Below are 14,411 nucleotides of genomic sequence, written 5' to 3' on the forward strand. Positions count from 1 at the left end.
TGCACACAGAGGCCAGAGGTGATGCAAAAATGTTTGCTACCTTCCCCCTTGAGTCAGGTTGTATATTAAGGAGTCACTCCTCTCTGATCTCCCTCCTGCTCCTTCTCCTCTCTGAATGGTCTCTTAGGCATTTGCCCTCCCTTTCCTCACTCCCATTGCCCCTCTTTTTCCTCTTAGCACCTGACTTGTTGTCCCAGATAATAGTTTTCATCTGACTTTCTCTTAAGGGAGTTGTGGAAGTTTTGGTGTTTCAGATTTTGCTGGATAATGGAAAATTATTGCTTCCAGACCAGCCTCAGAATGAAACATCAACAGGACAAACAAATCTTTCTTTCTCTATATAATACTGGCAACTTCAAGTAGCCTAATCCGAAATCTTGGTCCATCTTATCCAAGACCTCTGTCTGTTATCCCAGCATGAATGATATAAGGCCCAGAGAAGTGAGTGGCCAAGGATACTCTCCCCAATGTGGAGGGCAGGACAGAAGAGCTGCCTCATTAGGCTGTCAGAAGTTGCTGTAAGTTTTTTCAGGTTGATGTTGAAGCAGAATTTAATTAAGCAGCCAGCTCAGCTGCCTGTGTACAGAATCACATGAATGACTTATTTCTGTGACTTTTTAAAAAATAATTGTTTTTTGCCTTTTAATTCTTGATATTGCATTTTGGGGGCTAAAACCATGTTTCTGTTTCTGTTTAGTTTGGAAAATGTTTCTTCTCCCTATACATCTGATTTCAGACTTCAGCAATTTCAAACACGAGCCTGTAAAGATACACTCAATATTTTATTTTTTAGCTTTCTATTTCTATGAATATTTTTGAAAATTATTTAAGACATCATGTCTTACCTTTCTTTAAATCTCACATTCAAAACTTCAGAAACCTCAAGTACTGAGATGCAATTTAGAGCAACTTTTTAGAAAACAATCTGACCATTTTTATGTATCATACAAAATGAGAAAAACTATGAGGGCTTAATATTATATGCATGAGGATGCTTATTGCAGTGCATTATGATAGAAAAAAACGGAAACCACTTAAATATCAATCAATAGAGAAATGATTGACTGATTACAGTGAATGCATGCTATGGAACATTGTGCAGACATTAATTTAAATGAACAGTTTTGACCTTGAAAGGATTTCCATGAAAAGAAAATTGAAGAATAAAATGTGTTAGTACCATTCCATTTCAAAAATAACAGACTAGGCATGGTGACTTACGCCTGTAATCCCAGCACTTTGAGAGGCCAAGGCGGGGGGACCATGAGGTCAGGAGATCGGGACCATCCTGGCTAACACAGTGAAACCCCATCTCTACTAAAAATAAGAAAAAAAATCAGCTGGGCATAGTGGCAAGTGCCTGTAGTCCCAGCTACTCGGGCAACCGAGGCAAGAGAATGGCGTGAACCCGGGAGGCATAGCCTGCAGTGAGCCAAGATCGTGCCACTGCATGCCAGCCTGGGCAACAGTGCGAGACTCCGTCTCAAAATAAATAAATAAATAAATAAACAAACAAACAGTAACATCCATTTAAGTGAGCATATAGTTCTATCAGCATAGAAAATATTATGGGAGTATAAATACAAAACTAACGTTATTTTTGTATGTCTGGGAAGGTAGAATTCAACAAAGGGTTGAGTACATTATTACATTTTCCTTTAGGTAACTCTGTGTTGTTTGAATTGTTAAAACAAACGTACTTTTCTTTTATAATAGAAAAAATAATTTTGTTTTGGAAAAATGTATTTTCTCTATAACTTTCCTAAAGTTAAACCCAAACTAAGCTGAAGTTTGGAGTTAGAGCAAGGAACATTCACAATGGAGTAGACTAAAGACAGACATTTTAGCTTAACTTCCTTATTTTATCAGTACTGGAACAGAAGTTTAGAGAAGAGACTTGCTCAAGTCACAGAGCTATGAATAGTGGAGGAAAACTAAAATCCATTTCTCCTGACCTCAAATCAGGGCTTGCTCTTGTGTTGTTCAAACTTTGTCATTAGAGTGACCAGAAGGAAGAGGAGACTTAATTGCCTTCTCAAAAAATTATTGTATATTCCCTTAAAAGGCAAAAAATTTCATTGTGACATCATATTTTATCTTAAAAATTATGTGAATTTAATCAACAAACTACTGTCACATGTAACAACAAGAATGAATCTCACAAACATAATTTTAAGGAAAAGAAGTCAGTGGCAAATAGAACATACTATATGATTCTATTTATATAGAAATCTAAAACAAGACAAAGTAATCAGTGATTAGTAAGAAATCAGGGCCGGGCGCGGTGGCTCAAGCCTGTAATCCCAGCACTTTGGGAGGCCGAGACGGGCGGATCACGAGGTCAGGAGATCAAGACCATCCTGGCTAACACGGTGAAAGCCCGTCTCTACTAAAAAATACAAAAAACTAGCCGGGCGAGGTGGCGGGCGCCTGTAGTCCCAGCTACTCGGGAGGCTGAGGCAGGAGAATGGCGGGAACCCGGGAGGCGGAGCTTGCAGTGAGCTGAGATCCGGCCACTGCACTCCAGCCTGGGTGACAGAGCGAGACTCCGTCTCAAAAAAAAAAAAAAAGAAAAAAAAGAAATCAGGATAGTGGTTAATTTTAGTTTCAGTGTCAGAGAGCACTCTGGGGCTCTAGAGTGCTGATAATGTTCTATTTCTTCATCTGGGTGGCAATTGCATGGTTGCATTCACTTTGTGAAAGTATATTGAGCTGTATCCTTATGATTGTGCACTTTTCTGAATAAATGTTATACAATATGGTCATTAAGAATTCATGTGATTTTTACAATCATGTCTCTTTTCATATGTATATATTTCAAATCTTCAGAAGAAGTTTATGGTTTATTAAAATATGCAATATTTATTTTGCCCCTCACATGCCAGTTTGTACACTGCAGAGTGCCTCTAGAGGTGTCAATGCCCCTGGTGTGAGAAGCAGGGAGTCAGAGACAACATTCAGGGCGTGGGCACTGAATGTTGAATAGTGACTGAATTTGAATAGTGATTCCACCATTCCTAGTCATGTAACCAAGGACATGAAATTTAGCTTCCCTGTATCCTAATGGGGTCCACTTCAATAATGTTGTGAGGATTAAGTTACAGAATACATTTAATGCACTTAGTACAGAACCCGGCCCATAGTAAGCACTGAATAAATGCTAATAATTGCTAACTATTGTTATGCTATGGGGAAATTTTAACCCTTCTCCTACTACATGTGAGTCTCTACCCCCTACCACACACACACCAGGACACAACACATTGTTTTACATTTATCAGATGCTCAATATTTTTTAGCTGAATTGAATGCAATAATTCCCCAATGGTCTGTAGAAGAAAATTAAATCTCCTTAGTTCTCCTTTAAGGTTGTCCCCCATTTCAGTTCCCAACTATTTTTCTAGTTTTATTTTATTCACTGCTTTATATAAATCCCCTGTCCCAAACACAGTGTCTAAAACTATTCCCACAGATGCCTTGAATGTCTTTTTATCTCAGGAAGTTTCTTTGTGCTCTCCCCATTTCCTGAAATATCCTTCCTTCTTCTCTGTACCTTCTATAATTTAACCCATCCTTTTAAGATTGAGACTAAATTTATCTCCGACGGCAATGCCTCTAATCCTTTTTTTGATTCAGAAAACCCTTTGAGAATTTCACAATTCACTCTTTAAAAAAAAAAAAAAAAAAAAAAAGCACATGTATACAAACCATCTAGTTTTGGAAGTTTTACAATCCCCCTGAATCCCAGACCAGCCCCCCATCTAGGGTTCCCCAGACTACCATCACCATCACAAAATGACTCTTATTCTCGATACCCAAAGTAATTACTCTCTGGACTAATACATTTTGATTGTTTTATTGACATTTGCTTTCATTTGTATGTATTTTTCCTTTCACCTTTAATGTAAGTCTCTTGAGGATAAAGATATTGTCCTATACATCTTTGTCAAAAATGACGAGGCAGGGTGCCTCTCACATAAGGAGCACACAATAAAGAATTGCTGACTAATTGGCCCCTGCTCATCTATATTATTTTCTTCGTTGATCTCATCCTGGCCCTTTGTTTTAAACATTTTTTGTTTGCTGATGGTTGCTTGCTAATTTTTATGCCTTTGCCTAAACAGTGCCCTCAATTCTAACTCACATATCCCATGGGCTACTTGATGTTTTCATGTGGATGCCTGACTGGCATCACAGAGGTTAACACATCAAAAATTGAACTCGTCATTGTTCATGTCAACTTTCCCTTCAGCAAATCTTATTTCTACCCTGGTCTTTTCCATTTTAATATGTGGCACTTCATCAATTTAGACCTGGTTCTTCCCTTTTGCTGTGCTCATCCCCATCCCATTTTTAAATAAGGCTCTCAAATAAACCTCCAAAGTCCATCCCAAACACATTCCCTACTCTGCATCTTCAGAGTCACTACCGTGGTCCAAGCCGTCACCATTCTTACATGGCTCCAAGCTGCCCTCCTGCTCCTTCCGTGCCCCTCCACAATCCATTCTCCAGCAGACAGAAATATTTTTTTACAAATAGAAATTGGTTGCTACTCCCTGTCTTAAACTCCTTTCCATTTCATTTAGGTAAAGCCCAATCCCCTTACTTCAGGCTACAAGAACACATATGAGCTGGTTCCCACCTGAACCTCCAGGGCTGCTCACACTAAGCTCTAGTCATAGGTTCCTCCCCCAGCAAACTCTTCTCTGCCTAGGGCTGTCAACCGGCCTGGAAAACTCTTCCCTTTCCCTTGGCTCTAAATGTCTGGCTCCTTCTTATCCCTCATGCTTTAGCTTAATCATTTCTTCATGGGATCTTCTCTGACCACTGTAACCAAAGTGGGAGTTAGAATGGCCATGTCCTATCCCATCACCCTGTACATTACCTTATTATTGAATTCTCTTTATAAAATTATTTTCCTGGTTTGTTGCCCATCTTTTATACCAGAATCAAAACTGTATACAGGCAGGAATCATGTCTAACATATTTATTGTTTTAATTGTAACATCTAGGACAATACAAGCTTCACAAGGACAAAGATTTTCTTTTTTCTTTTTGTTCTTTTTATTTTTTCTTTCATTCATTATATTGTCTTCAGTGCCCAAAAAAGGGCCTAGCACAGTGAGTATGTAATACATCTTTATTAACTCTGTAATGACTGAACAATAGAAACTCAGCAAATGCTGTTTTACCTACATTATTGAATGAATAATTAAACTGTCTAATTATTACTTTTGGATAACTGGAGAGAAAGTAGCAAGAATATTTAGGAAAAAAATCCTCCTTTATTGAATAGGCTAAAAAGTTTATAATTAATGCATCAAAGCATTATGATCTATAGGTGTTATTAACAAGTTGTTTACAAATAGTTTTATACAAACTCCTTAGAAACACTTAATTTTCAAAAGTTAGCAAAAATTTCCTTATCTTGTTTACATTATGAATTTGCTTAGTAAAATGCTTTTTAAATTAAAGCAACGATAAAATACTTAATACGCTGTTATTAAATGATGCAAATTCAGAATTAACAAATTCTGAAGTAATGATTTTAGTTTATAATTCAGCTCAAAAATTGATGAGGCAAATCAAGAGTAGGTCTCTTTGGAGTATGCTATAGCACTTCATTAAACCGGGACAACAGAATTCTTCCAAGTCTGTTGATCGGCCCATATATCACGTAAGAGCCTCTGTGTTCAAAATAGCTCACTGAAGACATAGTCTTTAAAAGGTCAGGGGTCATTAATCAAGAAAGACTGTTTACTTTAAGCTCAGAACACTGGCTGCTTTCTGCCAGCAGCAATGGGTGATGAAGGGTGCAGGGAGTTCTGACTTTCATGGCTGAGTATCTGGGCTTAGTGGGATTACAAAGAAAGATACATCAGCCAGATACATTTCAGGCCTGCAGACCCTTCTTATATTTATGAGAACATATTTTCCTAGTAACAGTTTATTTTGCTGAAAACATTTAAATAAAAACCTCCAGAGACTCTTTTGAGAGGATGTTTTTTCATTCCTAGGCAAGTACCTGCCTGACTTATATGTGGTATTATTTTAGTCCCTGAAACATATACCCCCTTCCACAAGACTTGAGTTGATCTCTGTACCTTTATCATGCACACAGCCTCTAAGAATAGAAATAGGTGCAGGGGGCTTTTCTGACTAACTCTGGTAAGTCATCCTCTCTGCATGCCTTCAGCAGCTGAGGAAGAAAAATTGTGAGCAAGAAAACCATTTCTAACTCAACACAACACAGTTCTAATACGATACCATACAAAACCCTCTCTCAGTGATTTTGGAATATGTTCTCCTAGTTGAAAGATAATTCTTACCTGGGTTTTCTCCCAATTGTCCTAGTGTAACGAAAGCAACTTCTGCACAATTCTGGATCAAATCTAACAGACTGATCAAATACAATCCTGAGCCACTTTGACTTTTCCTCCTTCTCTATTCCAGGTGAATTGCAGTATGTGAAAGGGAGAGACCCCACTTTATTAGCAAACAGATCTGAATTAATACTTGGAAGCAGGAGATATCCATCCTATCAGCCTTGTCACTCACTCACAGGACCATTTTAATTCACAGTGGAGTCTCATGTTGCTATCTGGTTGGGCTTCTAAGGCAGGTTAAGATAAAAAGCAGGAAAGGTCAAAATTATCCTTAGAAATCCTTTAAATCACTCATAAGTTCTGATTTCAGGATTTTGAGTAAAAACCTGCATAACATAATATGTGAATGCACGTACTTGTATGCAATATATAAGTGCACATATTTATTCAGTATATAATAAAGAACATATATGCAAAATAACACTTTACAACATTTTATTTCTGAGTTCCCCACCCCCACACACAGAGTGGTTGAATTTATATAAATCAAATGCACTTGAGTCAAGAAAGTTCTCTATTTCAGAGATTAGATATACCTTTTGGCCTCTGAGTTCTATTCTGAAGTCTTGCTTCCTGTTCTGTGTCCGAAACAAGGTCATTTGGAACCAGCTGTTCACCTTAGACATTGTCTCCATGAAAACGCTTTCATAAATGCCAGTGATCTTAATTAGACAAATCAAATAAACACAAGAAACACATATCTAGGAACCACTGATCCATATTATTAGCTAGAGAGGCAGAATTTTTTATTTCCTAGCCATAGCCCTGATCTTTTCAAATTCCTGTTATTTGTTGCCTTTCTTGTATAAAATGATTCATTCACCTGGTTTACTTGCATTTTTTTAAAAAGCCATTAAATGTATTTTCCATTTCTTCTGGTATGCAATCAAATTTAGGTTATGTAAAATGGCACAAGTGAACACCTCCTGTATGTGTATTCAGTTTTTGTGTTTATAATGGAGTGAAAGGGTAGGGGAGTACTGGGCTTCACAGCTTCTGAGCAAAGTGTTTATATCTCTCAAAATGGACTTCTAAACCACACATTTATCCTTTTGCTGTGAATGGACATTTTCTTACTTAGTTCTAGGTTTGCAGAACTACACTTTTTAAAAGTTCAGCTTCCATGGCTACTGGCATGAAGAGGACAATGCTGATGACTCAATTGCTTAGGCCAGAACACTGTAGAGAGAATAAGAATGATCTCTCCTGTGTCTGGAAGTAGAGAATGTAGAATATTCTTAGTGAGACACCAGGTGACCCTGTAAAATATAGCAATAGCTGATAGAGTCAGATTTAGGATTGAACAAGATAATACGTGTGAATTGCTTAAAACAGTGCCCAGCTTACAGTGAGCCCATCATTGTTGTCTGTTGCTATCACTTCTATTGCAGTCTCATCACAAAGGACATCCTAGCTATGAGTTTTGATCTTTTGGGGAACATCTAGCAAAGTTTTCATAACTTACTGACCCCAGGTACTCCAAAGACATATAAAAGGCTGGGTGGAGTTCTCCTCTAATGCTAGATATTCATTTAGAAACGAAGACGATTCAGCGAAGCATTTATTTTGTAGCCTTTGTTGGGAAGTAGATTTGTGGTTCACCACTTGGAGCATGAGTAGAAATCTGTAAGAAGAATTACTCTGTAAGTCATTTAGCTCAATCCACTTATTTTAAAGATAATAAAATTGCGACTAAGAGAAGCACTAAATTCTTGTCATATCAGTGATAATAAGTAGGTCTTCTTTGCTCATTTGTTAAACTCCATGGGGAAAGGAAATCCAAACTCACATTTAACTATGAGATTGAAACACAGTAAAATGTTGTTAAAGAAAGTGAACTCTATGTAGCTTTTAAAATTAATCCTACTATTGAGATTTAACTAACCTCACAAGGTTTTCAGACACTTGGCCAAAGGATATGGTTGTACATCTCTACAAAGAGTTGAATAGTTGAACAATTTATGCATTTCATTATCTCTTTACTATCAAGTAAACTAACCACAGAAAAAGCAATCAATAGGAATCTAAATAATGACCAAAATTAAACTTATTGCTAAAATTGTCCTTTAATTGACTCAATAGTATGTGCTTTCATCATGAGAATACCTGCAACATGCCTTCTTTACCATGGGCTATGGAAAACTGTGAAGAAGCTAGGGAGTTATGTTGCCAAGTTAAATAATGATTATTAAAGATGTAATTATACATGTTCAAGAAGAAAATACAGGGCAATAAACTGAGAACATCATAATACAGAAATGCAAATGTTCTATCTTTTACTTTATAAAGAATTTACCTACAGGTTAAAAACAAGGAGATTTTTTTTCCTTTCCCATCATCCTCATCATCATGTCAACATTATCATCATCATCATCATCATATCATCATCCTCAGTACAATTTAATGAGTAGTTGTTATAAGCTAGCAATACACTGTTTTACATATATTTTTGTTTTGGTCCTTTGACGCTGAGGCTGGAATCACCCCAAAAGCAGTGTCAGGGGAATTCCTACAGAGGAGTGCCCACACACCAAGCTGAGATGGAGCTAGTTGGGATTCCAAAGAAAGAAGCAATAAATGCCAGGGTAATCAGCCCAAAGCATTTATGAGGTGAACCTAATTACAGAGTGCTGCACTAATCCTTGTGACAGACAGTGAGAAAAAAATGATATTTTACTTAGGTATGTCTGCAGAGAGGGGGTCAGGGTACAGAGTTTATATGAGGGTTTAAAACTTTTTGCTCAAGGCTGGAGCCAGTTCCTCTCAGTGTTTTGGGCAACAACCTAGAGACCTTTATCAGTGTCTATGAATGTTCAAGGCCCCAGTTTGGGTTCAGGCCTGCTGGGATAAACCTGCGGCTGGTTGGCTCACAAAATGGTCAAGGCACTCTGTGATTTTCAGTAAGGACACAGGAAGAAAGCAAGAGGAACTGGGGGATCTTGCAATTATCAAATTAATCCTTATGTTAGTCTTTTAGGTTAGGTGTTTATTACAATCATGATTCAGACAAGAAAACAGAGGCACTTCTTTCTTTAGGTCATACTGGTAACAAATAGCAGGACTGTGATTTAAACTAAAGTTTGTTGATTCCAAGGCCCAACTTTTGAATCATTTAGTGCTATTGTTAAAATTTGGTAAATATCAAGGTAAAGAAATAAAATTTCGAGAATTCTGAAAACATTTTCAAAGGGAAATTAAATTGTACGCAGAGGCACTAAACAAAGTCAATTATTTTATTAGCGCTCTAGAATTTGAGAGGAGATAGTACCTTCAAAAGTTTCCATAAAACACTGTATTTGTAATCTATTGCTGCATAACACATTATGCCACAATTTAGTGGCTTAAAACAACAAATTTTTACTATCTCGCATAGTTTTTGTGAGTCAGAAACTTGGAAGTAGCTTAGCTAGTGGGTTCTGGTTTGAAACCTCTCATGAGGTTGCAGTCAAGATGTAGGACAGGGCTGAAGATGTACGAAGGCTTAACTGGGGCTGGAGAATCCACTTCCAGGTTCACTCATACACTGGCAAGAAATGTTAGTTCCTTGTTGGCTGTTGGTAGACCTCAGTTCCTCACCACGTGGGCCTCTCCACAGGGCAGTTTTGAATGGCTTCCTAACATGGCAGCTGGCTTTCCCAGAGCAAGTGATCCAAGAAAGAGAGGGAGCAAGACAGAATCCACAGCACCTTTTATAACCTAGTTTTGAAAGTCACATCCATCGCTTCTGCCCCCTTCTGTTGATTATATTATGGAAGAGGACTACATAAGAGTGGGAATACTGGAAGGAAGAGACCACTGGGACCATCTTGGAGGCTGGCTATCATCATTTTATCAAAGTGTCAAAGAGCTTACCATCAACATTTTCCATTATTGTTAAATTAAGTAAATGGTGAATTTTACACAGTTGCTATTAGGATGCCTTACATAAGCACTATGGCCATTCTAAGGTGCCACTACTGTGTTTATTTTTAGGAAGCCATCATAAAATATTTGGACTAAAGAATATGGACAAAGAGAAATTAGTTTTCTCCCTGGAGAGTGTCTTTTAGCAGTCATTATTCAACAACTGTTTATTCTTATCCCCTCATCCCCTTAATTTTCATGGAAATCTAAATACTAGATCTACCGTCATGCTGGTGTTATAGCCACATCTTGGTATTGAATGGAGCCACAACAAACATAAGGATCAGCATAAGCTCCTGAAGAATACCCTATATCATATTTCTTTTGATGAAAAGTATTAGGAACCTTCCTGACCTTCTTTTCATCTGTGTGTCTGTAGCTTTCAGCAGACCCTAGCATATAGTGTTGCAAATATGACGAATATTAGACCTGTTCTTGATAAAAAAAACTTAGTGGAAGTTCTAATATGGGATGATCTTAGAAGTAGAAAATGCCAAAGTATCTTCAAAGTAATTCAGAAGAAGATAGTTTTCCAGGAGATAGAACTCTCCATTAAAAAAACTAGGTCTTGTGGCCAGATAAAGACATTAAATATCCTAGTTTCATGGAAAGGTAGACAAATCGTTACAGCCAGGTTGGTGAATCTGCCTTAGGGAAAATGAAACAGACTGGGTTGAAGGGAAAAACGAAACTTGGTTTAGGATCTGTGTACCAGGAAGTCTTGCCAACAATCCAATTTACAGTAAGCTCTTTGACACTTGTCTCTGGTCCCTTCTAAAGCCACAAAAAATCCAGTAGCAAAAAGCCATGGAGATAAGGGTCAGCGAGAGCTAGAAGAGGTTTGTATTTGACACATCTGAAGGCAATGTGACTGGGACAGATAGTCATTATTTAAAGGAAGCAAAGTTGTAACCATGGAGATGGGGACAAGCACCAAGTACAAACCTGACAGGAAGACAGAAACAAACAAACAAAAAAACCAGTAAGGCAGGATAGCCGATTAGAAGCAGCAGCAGTCTGCAGAACTCACAGAAGGGAATGAAAGTGGCAAGTAAATTTAGCATTTTCAACTGAAATATCAAGATTCTCACACTAGGACTGACTAGGCAAACAGCTCTGCCCACAGAAAATGAAGAAAAGCAGGGTGGGGCAACAGCCCACCCGGGAGCAGCACAGAGCCAAAGGAACCCACACCCCAGCCAAGAGAAGCAGTGAGTGATTGTGTGATCCCACCCTGGAAACCATGCTTCTCCCACTAATCTTTGCGACCAGGATATCCCTTTGTAAGCCCATGCCACCAGGGCCTTGGTTCCAACACACAGAGCAGTGTGGAGTCCCACCAGAGCAGCCACTCAGGCATGCACAGAGACCAAGGAGTTTTGCATATTCTGCCTCAGGATTTCCAGCAAGGTGGGAGATCCATCCATGCATACCCCCAGGAGAGGGGCTGAATCCAGGGAGCCAAGCAGCATTGTTTCTTAGGCCCCATAAGTTAAGAGCCACTGGTTTCTGTCTTAAATCCCTTCCACAGCACCTCATAAGGTAAGAGCCACTGGCTTGGAATGCCAGCCAGCCACCAGCAACAGGCTAGAGTCTGCCTGAGAAAGACTGTGTTCTAAGGGGGAGGGAAAGCTACAATCTCTGTGGTTCCATTGACTCAGCTGTTCCAGTCTGCCAGTTCTGAAGAGTTCAGATGGTGCAGATGAAGAAGGGTCACCCACAATACAACACAGCTGCACTACCAAAAAGCAGCCAGACTGCTTCTTTAAGTGGGTCCCTATTCCCATTCCTCCTGACTGGGTAAGACCTCCTGACACCTCCTACAGGTGTAGTTCAGGCTGGCAACAGGTCAGTACCCACCTAGGATGAACCTTCCAGAGGAAGGAGCAGGCTGTCATCTTTGCTGTTTTGCACACTTCACTGGTGATACCTCCAGGTATGGGAAAAACTGAGGAAACTAGGATCTGGAGTGGACCCCCAGCAAACCACAGAAGTTCTATTAAAGAGTAGCCTGACTGTTAAAAGAAAAACAAACAGAAAACAATAACATCATCAGCAAAAAGAAACTCCAAAAATCCCCATTTAAAGGTCAGCAACCTCAAAGATCGAAGGTAGATAAGCCCACAAAGATGAAAAAGAATCAATGCAAAAATGATGAAAATTCAAAAAGTCAGAGTGCCTTGTGTCCTCCAAATGATTGCAATACCTCTCCCACAAAGACAGAACTGGGCTGAGGCTGAAATGGCAGAAATGGCAGAAGTAGACTTCAGAAAGTGGGCAATAAGGAATTTCACTGAGCTAAAGGAGTATCTTGTCACCCAATGCAAAGAAGCTAAGAATCATGATAAAACAATACAGGAGGTGATAGCTAGAATACCCAGTTTAGAGAGGAACACGACCGACCTTATGAAGCTGAAAAATAGAATGCAAGAACTTCACAATGCAATCACAAACATCAATAGCAGAATAGATTAGGTGGAAGAAAGAATTCCAGAGCTTGAAGACTATCTTGCTGAAAGAAAGCAGACGAGAATAGAGAAAAAATAATGAAAAGGAAGAATAAAACATCTGATAAATATGAGATTACATAAAAAGATGAAACCTATGACTGACTGGGGTACCTGAAAGAGAGGGAGACAATGGAACCAAGTTGGAAAATATACTCCAGTATATCATCCAGGAGAACTTTTCCAACCTAGCAAGACAGGCCAATATTCAAATTTAGAAAATCCAGAGAACCCTAGTAAGATACTCCACGAGGAGATCAATCCCAAGACACATAATCATCAGATTCTGCAAGGTCAAAATGAAAAAAATATGTTAAGGGAAGCCAGAGAGAAAGGCCAGGTCACCTATAAAAGAAAACCCATCAGACTAACAGCAGACTTCTCAGTGGAAACCCTAGAAGCCAGAAGAGATTGGGGTGCAATATTCAACATTCTTAAAGAAAATAATTTCCAACCCAGAATTTCATATCCAGCTAAACTAAGCCTCATACGTGAAGGAGAAATAAGATCCTTCTCAGACAAGCAAAGGCTGAGGAAATTCATTACCATCAGGCCTGCCTTGCAAGAGCTCCTGAAGGAAGCACTAAATATGGAAAGGAAAAACTGTTACCAGCCACTGCAAAAACACACTGTAGTACACAGACCAGTGTCACTATGAAGCAACCCCATAAATAAGTCTAAAAAATAACCAGCTAGCATCATGATGATAGGATCAAATTCACACATAATAATACTAACCTTAAATGTAAATGGGCTAAATGCCCCAATTAAAAGACACAGACTGGCAAGCTGGATAATGAGCCAAGATCCATAGGTATGCTGTGGTCAAGAGACCCATCTCACATGCAAAGACACACATAGGTTCAAAATAAAAGGATGGAGGAAAATTTACCAAGCAAATGGAAAACAGAATAAAGCAGGGGTTGCAATTCTAGTTTCTGACAAAACAGACTGTAAACCAACAAAGATCAAACAAGACAAAGAAAGGCATTACGTAATACCTTTCAACAAGAAGAGCTAACTATCCTAAATATATAACCACCCAATACAGGAGCACTTAAATTCATAAAGCAAATTCTTAGAGACTTACATAGAGACTTAAGCTCCCACACAGTAATAGTGGGAGATTTTAAAATTCCACTGACAATATTAGACAGATCATGGAGACTGAAAATTGACAAAGATATTCAGGACCTGAACTCAGCTCTGGATCAAGTGGACCTGACAAATATCAAAGAATTCTCCACCCAAAATCAACAGAATATACATTCTTCTCTTTGCAACATGGGAATTACTGTAAAATTAACCCCATAATCAGAAGTAAAACACTCCTCAGCAAATACAAAATAACTGGAGTCATAACAGTCTCTCAGATCACAGAACAATCAAACTGGAACTCAAGATTAAGAAATCCACTCAAAACCACACAACTGCCTGGAAATTGAACAACTTGCTTCTAAATGACTACTGGGTAAATAATGAAATTAAGGCAGAGATCAAGAAGTTCTTTGAAACTAATGAGAACAAAGAGATAACATACCACAATCTCTGGGATGCAGCTAAAGCAGTGTTAAGAGGGAAATTTATAGCACTAAATTTCCACATCAAAAATCTA

This window comes from Theropithecus gelada, chromosome 5, assembly GCF_003255815.1.
Source record: "Theropithecus gelada isolate Dixy chromosome 5, Tgel_1.0, whole genome shotgun sequence".
NCBI lineage: Eukaryota > Metazoa > Chordata > Mammalia > Primates > Cercopithecidae > Theropithecus > Theropithecus gelada.